The 7,619-nt window shown below is 44.9% G+C and overlaps 1 long non-coding RNA gene across 1 annotated transcript; it reads right to left on the bottom strand.

Annotated features, from left to right (window-relative positions):
- Positions 1-2,094: 2,094 nt before the first annotated feature.
- LOC135538465 (uncharacterized) lies at positions 2,095-6,943 on the bottom strand. Its single transcript, XR_010455427.1, has 3 exons — positions 5,049-6,943; positions 2,703-2,839; positions 2,095-2,355 (listed from the first exon to the last, which is right to left on the bottom strand). It is a non-coding gene; the product is annotated as an uncharacterized LOC135538465 (long non-coding RNA).
- Positions 6,944-7,619: the final 676 nt, after the last annotated feature.

Raw genomic sequence — 7,619 nt, 5'->3', positions numbered from 1 at the left:
TTCATGATTTAAAGTAATGATAGACTGTCATTTCTCTTAGCTTATTTGAGCTGTTCTTGCCATAATATGAACGTAGCCCTATTTGGTAAAAGGCCATCTTATGTGTACCAACCCTATCTTGTCACAACACAGCTGATTGGCTCAAATGCATTAAGAAGGAAAGAAATTCCACAAATTAACAAGGCAACCTGTTAATTTAAATCCATTCATGTGACTACCTCATGAAGCTGGTTGAGAGAATGTCAAAAGTGTGCAAAGCTGTCATCAAGGCAAAGGGTGGCTACTTTGAAGAATTTAAAAAAGAAAATATTTTGATTTATCACTTTGGTTACATGATTCCATATGTGTTATTTCATAGTTTTGACATCTTCACTATTATTCTACAATGTAGAAAATAGTAAAAATAAAGAAACTCTTGAATGAGTAGGTGTGTCTAAACGTTTACCCTATCTGCTCCTGCACCATGCCAATGACCTGGGAGGATGGGACACCACTACTCAACACACCCTGTAACTCTTCTGAAGTTAAATCTCATATACCCAAATACTTCTCTGCAAGCTGACACCACAACTTCTATTTTCTGTGATGTATGTTCCATTGCTGCGGTACTGTTGATAACCATATGCTAAGAAGCCAACCTTACGTCACTCGATGGCCTATCCCTCTGTGATGGTACAGATCCACTACTCACAAAAAAATGTCACTCCCACCGGACCAGGTTCTTCTTTATCATGTCCATCGATGCAAAGCTCTAACACTTCACCACACCGTCCACCCCACTGGGCTCCCGAGTGGCGCAGCGGCCTAAGGCACTGCATCCCAGTGCTAGAGGCGTCACTACAGACCCTGGTTTGATTCCAGGCTGTATAACAACCGGCCGTGATTGGGAGTCCCATAGGGCAGCGCAGAATTGGCCCAGCATTGTCCGGGTTAGGGTTTGGTCGGTGTAGGCTGTCATTGTAAAATTAAGAATTTGTTCTTAAACTGACTTGCCTAGTTAAATAAAGGTAAAATAGCCTCCCGGGTGCCGCAGTGGTCTCGGGCACTGCATCGCAGTGCTAGTTGTGCCAGCAGAGACCCTGGGTTCGCGCCCAGGCTCTGTTGCAACCGGCCGCGACCGTGAGGTCCGTGGGGCGACGCAAAATTGGCCTAGCATCGTCCGGGTTAGGGAGGGTTTGGCCCGGTCCCAATATTCCTCTTCTACCGGCATTGCTTGCAGCCTGCCCGCCACAGCACATTCTCAGAGTGACTGAGGAACAATCTCCATATTTTGTTCTGCCCATGTCCTTTGGGGGAGATGGGTTACTTTATGGGCTATTCATTTGTGAGACATCTGAAATACACAATACATATTTTATTACAAATACAATATTTAATATCATCACCTATGAGAGGGGAAACAGGATTAAAAATAAATAAACTAGTGGGAATATTTGACTGTACAATGACCATTGAAGCAAAGCCATAACCTACTTCTATGGCTCTGAATTAAAGTCCATAGTGGTTCATCATGTCCACTTCACACAAGTGTCAAGTTGACCTTATGACTGACTGGTTTCCATTCCAACACTGCCATCATTTTTTCAGACATATATGACAGACAGCTGCTTGACTTTATATTAGCAGACCTAATAGGATGCCACTGAGTGCCCCTACCGGGGTGCCACTGAGTGCCCCTACCGGGGTGCCACAGAGTGCCCCTACCGGGGTGCCACAGAGTGCCCCTACCGGGGTGCCACAGAGTGCCCCTACCGGGGTGCCACTGAGTGCCCCTACCGGGTGCCACTGAGTGCCCCTACCGGGGTGCCACTGAGTGCCCCTACCGGGGTGCCACTGAGTGCCCCTACCGGGGTGCCACTGAGTGCCCCTACCGGGGTGCCACTGAGTGCCCCTACCGGGGTGCCACTGAGTGCCCCTACCGGGGTGCCACTGAGTGCCCCTACCGGGTGCCACTGAGTGCCCCTACCGGGGTGCCACTGAGTGCCCCTACCGGGTGCCACTGAGTGCCCCTACCGGGGTGCCACTGAGTGCCCCTACCGGGGTGCCACTGAGTGCCCCTACCGGGGTGCCACTGAGTGCCCCTACCGGGGTGCCACTGAGTGCCCTACCGGGGTGCCACTGAGTGCCCTACCGGGGTGCCACTGAGTGCCATATTCCTGCATGACAGCTGAGCATGAGTCCAAAGCCTCCTGAAAGTCCTGCTCCTCCACACCATAGTGCTGGTACCAGTGCAGGCAGGCCCTTGCTTGCAGCATCTCCCCAGCACGCTGCACAACGTGGCCGAGCAGGCAGGTAACACTGCTGTGATTGGAGCAGACAGTGAGGAAGGGGTGTCTCCCACCTCGATCAAAGGGTCTGGAATCAAACACGAAAAAAAAACTTGTTAAAACGAACAACTATTTTGGATATACATTTTCAGTTTAATTAAATATATTTATTCTCTCAATTAATTCAATCAAAGGCTCATATTATCCAGAACCTTCTATTTTGATACAATAACCCCAAGGGATACCTAGTCAGTTGTACAACTAAATGCATTCAACTGAGGGGGTGGGGAGGGGGGTGCCTTAAATCATCATCCACGTCATAAAAAAAGACTTATCATGGCTCGTGTGTCATCTCAAATCTAGGGTACTTCTTTATGTTACACAGCATCTTCCAATCATATCTCATTTGTATCATGTGACAGGCATATTGCTCACCAGTCCAGTGGTCAAGGGGAAAAGGGTTCCAAGAGACACATCGATGCCCTTTTTTCCAGCTTCTGAAGTTCAATGGACATAAGTCAATATCCATCCTTGTTGCCTCTGGCCACAGCCAACACTGCCAGGCTACTATACTGAGAGCACAGTTAAGAGAAATAAGATATCTAATCCATTTTTATTATTTTACATGCTCTGTAAACAACAGGTTTAGACTAACAGTAAAATGCTTACGTGTCCTTTTCCAACAATGCAGAGTTAAAAGATAAAAAAAAATATAAAAAAAATAACTAGAAATAGTGACACGAGGATTAAATAAATACACAGTGAAGATAACAAGGCTATCTACAGTGCCTTGCGAAAGTATTCGGTCCCCTTGAACTTTGCGACCTTTTGCCACATTTCAGGCTTCAAACAAAGATATAACACTATTTTTTGTGTGAAGAATCAACAACAAGTGGGACACAATCATGAAGTGGAACGACATTTATTGGATATTTCAAACTTTTTTAACAAATCAAAAACTGAAAAATTGGGCGTGCAAAATTATTCAGCCCCCTTAAGTTAATACTTTGTAGCGCCACCTTTTGCTGCGATTACAGCTGTAAGTCACTTGGGGTATGTCTCTATCAGTTTTGCACATCGAGAGACTGAAATTTGTTCCCATTCCTCCTTGCAAAACAGCTCGAGCTCAGTGCGGTTTGATGGAGAGCATTTGTGAACAGCAGTTTTCAGTTCTTTCCACAGATTCTCAATTGGATTCAGGTCTGGACTTTGACTTGGCCATTCTAACACCTGGATATGTTTATTTTTGAACCATTCCATTGTAGATTTTGCTTTATGTTTTGGATCATTGTCTTTTTGGAAGACAAATCTCCGTCCCAGTCTCAGGTCTTTTGCAGACTCCATCAGGTTTTCTTCCAGAATGGTCCTGTATTTGGCTCCATCCATCTTCCCATCAATTTTAACCATCTTCCCTGTTCTTGCTGAAGAAAAGCAGGCCCAAACCATGATGCTGCCACCACTATGTTTGACAGTGGGGATGATGTGTTCAGGGTGATGAGCTGTGTTGCTTTTACGCCAAACATAACGTTTTGCATTGTTGCCAAAAAGTTCAATTTTGGTTTCATCTGACGAGAACACCTTCTTCCACATGTTTGGTGTGTCTCCCAGGTGGCTTGTGACAAACTTTAAACGACACTTTTTATGGATATCTTTAAGAAATGGCTTTCTTCTTGCCACTCTTCCATAAAGGCCAGATTTGTGCAATATACGACTGATTGTTGTCCTATGGACAGAGTCTCCCACCTCAGCTGTAGATCTCTGCAGTTCATCCAGAGTGATCATGGGCCTCTTGGCTGCATCTCTGATCAGTCTTCTCCTTGTATGAGCTGAAAGTTTAGAGGGACGGCCAGGACTTGGTAGATTTGCAGTGGTCTGATACTCCTTCCATGTCAATATTATCGCTTGCACAGTGCTCCTTGGGATGTTTAAAGCTTGGGAAATCTTTTTGTATCCAAATCCGGCTTTAAACTTCTTCACAACAGTATCTCGGACCTGCCTGGTGTGTTCCTTGTTCTTCACGATGCTCTCTGCGCTTTTAACGGACCTCTGAGACTATCACAGTGCAGGTGCATTTATAAGGAGGCTTGATTACACACAGGTGGATTGTATTTATCATCATTAGTCATTTAGGTCAACATTGGATCGTTCAGAGATCCTCACTGAACTTCTAGAGAGAGTTTGCTGCACTGAAAGTAAAGGGGCTGAATAATTTTGCATGCCCAATTTTTCAGTTTTTGATATGTTAAAAAAGTTTGAAATATCCAATAAATGTCGTTCCACTTCATGATTGTGTCCCACTTGTTGTTGATTCTTCACAAAGAAATACAGTTTTATATCTTTATGTTTGAAGCCTGAAATGTGGCAAAAGGTCGCAAAGTTCAAGGGGGCCGAATACTTTCGCAAGGCACTGTATATACAGGGAGTAGAAAATAACATGGCTATATACAGGAGGTAGAAAATAACATGGTGTCATGTTCCGACCCTAGTATTTGTGTTGTTTGTTTGAATTGGTCAGGACGTGAGTTGGGTGGGCATTCTATGTTTTGTGTTTCTAGGTTGGTTTTCTGTGTTCGGCCTAGTATGGTTCTCAATCAGAGGCAGGTGTCGTTAGTTGTCTCTGATTGAGAATCATACTTAGGTAGCCTGGTTTTCACTGTTTGTTTGTGGGTGATTGTTTTACACCACACGGTACTGTTTTCGGGTTTCGGTTATTCACGGTACGTTTATTGTTTTTGTATGGAGTGTTCAGTTTGTGTTTAAATAAATACCATGGACACTTACCACGCCACATATTGGTCCTCCGATCCTTCTCTCCAATTCAGACGAAGAGGAGGAAAACCATTACACATGGCTATATACAGGGAGTAGAAAATAACATGGCTATGCACAGGGAGTAGAAAATAACATGGCTATATAGGAGTACCAGTATTGCAGTTGCAAAGATCGCTGAAGTTGAGTCTTTTATTGCCCTAACCAACTTTAAACATCAACTATCTGAGCAGCTAACCAATCGCTGCAGCTGTACATAGTCCATCTGTAAATAGCCCACCCAATCTACCTACCTCATCCCCATACTGTTTTTATTTTATTTACTTTTCTGCGCTTTTGCACACCAGTATCTCTACCTGCACATCATCATCTGCTCATTTATCACTCCAGTGTTAATCTGCTAAATTGTAATTATTCACTCCTATGGCCTATTTATTGCCTACCTCCTCAGGCCTTTTGCACACACTGTATATAGACTTTCTTTTTTCTCCTGTGTCATTGATTTGTTTGTGTTATTGGCTTGTTTATTGTTTACTCCATGTAACTCTGTTGTTGTCTGTGTCACACTGCTATGCTTTATCTTGGCCAGGTCGCAGTTGCAAATGAGAACTTGTTCTCAACTGGCCTACCTGGTTAAATAAAGGTGAAAAAAAAACTGAGTTGATGTGCAGGGCTACGGGGTAGCTATGTACTGTACATTTAGGTTTGGGTCACGTCACTAGGCAACAGGATAGATAAGACAGTAGCAACAGCGTATGTGGTGTGTGTGTGTTGGGGTGTCAGTGTATGTGTGGGTAGAGTCCAGTATGTGTGTATAGAGTTTGTGCAAAATATAGTCAATACAGGGAGCCATTTGATTAGCTATTTAGCAGTCTTATGGCTTGCGGGTTGAAGCTGTTCAGGGTGCTGTTGGTTCCAGACTTGGCATTGGTACCACTTGCCGTGTGGTAGCAGAGAGAACAGTCTATGACTTGCAGGTTGAAGCTGTTCAGGGTGCTGTTGGTTCCAGACTTGGCATTGGTACCACTTGCCGTGTGGTAGCAGAGAGAACAGTCTATGACTTGCAGGTTGAAGCTGTTCAGGGTGCTGTTGGTTCCAGACTTGGTGCATTGGTACCACTTGCCGTGTGGTAGCAGAGAGAACAGTCTATGACTTGCAGGTTGAAGCTGTTCAGGGTGCTGTTGGTTCCAGACTTGGTGCATTGGTACCACTTGCCGTGTGGTAGCAGAGAGAACAGTCTATGACTTGCAGGTTGAAGCTGTTCAGGGTGCTGTTGGTTCCAGACTTGGTGCATTGGTACCACTTGCCGTGTGGTAGCAGAGAGAACAGTCTATGACTTGCAGGTTGAAGCTGTTCAGGGTGCTGTTGGTTCCAGACTTGGTGCATTGGTACCACTTGCCGTGTGGTAGCAGAGAGAACAGTCTATGACTTGGATGTGAGAGATATCCAAACACAGGCCTATTGATTTCAGGGCAAATTTGCCATTAAAAAAATTTCACCGTTGATCTTAAAAACGGCAATTGGAGTTGAATCTGGACAATAGTTTGAAGGATACAGATTTCCCTGTGGGGGAAAGTTGTGGAACAGGTTGGAGGGTCCAGCTGGCCAAGGATTCCCAGCGAATCTTCTCACTGAAGTGGGGGAGGCATCACAATACATACAGGTTAAGTCCCAAATGGCATATTACTCCCTGTGTAGTGCACTACTTTTGACCAGAGACCTGTAGGGACCCTAGTCAAAAGTAGTCCACTATAAATAGAAGGGTGCCATTCGGACACAAACAAACACTTTCGCTGAGAGGTCAGCAATTCCCTGTATATTAAATAATAATTCAACTTATCCATCCAAACACTGTACTTACACATGTAATTACAATGTAATAAAGACATGCGATTTTCCAATAAGTCCTTCAGATGGACATCATACAAGCGTTTAATGGCACATCTGGAACAAGCCTCGGGGTGAAGGAGTCTGGCTGCAGGTAAAGGGCACACAGACCTAATCAGTTCCAAGGGCTCCACACCTAAACTCAGGCCACTGGAGAAGCCACCAACATCAGCAATTTACACCGAGGGACGATTGAATTGACATGTATTTAATACAAGGCATTAGTAACAAAATGCTATGGTCAGCAGAGTAGAACGTATTGCCCTTCTATCACAAAGTAGTCATAGTCATTGTCCTTGGTTTGCATCCCAAATGGAACCCTATTCTGTACATAGTGCACTACTTTGACAAGGGCTCAGGTCAAAAGTAGTGCACTATATAGGGAATAGGTTGACATTTGGGATACACACCTAGTGTCTGACTATGGGTACCTAACTGACTGTGGTGAGGCTGTGGACAGGCAGCAGTAGTCCAGCCATGCGTGAGGTGATGTGTGTATTCATCACAGAGAGGGATTCTGCTGCTGGTGGAACAACAGAGAGAGAGAGAGGATGATGTGCTCATGAGCGCCCTCTGTAGGGCCAGGGCTCAGGGTCAGGGCCTGGTCATTATGAAACAGGAGCACATTGTCAGCAGACCTGAAGGCAGGTGAGGACCAGGGCCCATATTCATAAAACTTCTCAGAGTGCTGATCTA

The sequence above is a fragment of the Oncorhynchus masou genome, unplaced genomic scaffold (assembly GCF_036934945.1).
Source record: "Oncorhynchus masou masou isolate Uvic2021 unplaced genomic scaffold, UVic_Omas_1.1 unplaced_scaffold_9698, whole genome shotgun sequence".
In the NCBI taxonomy this organism is placed as follows: Eukaryota; Metazoa; Chordata; class Actinopteri; order Salmoniformes; family Salmonidae; genus Oncorhynchus; species Oncorhynchus masou.
This window is presented reverse-complemented; position numbering and strand designations above follow the sequence as displayed.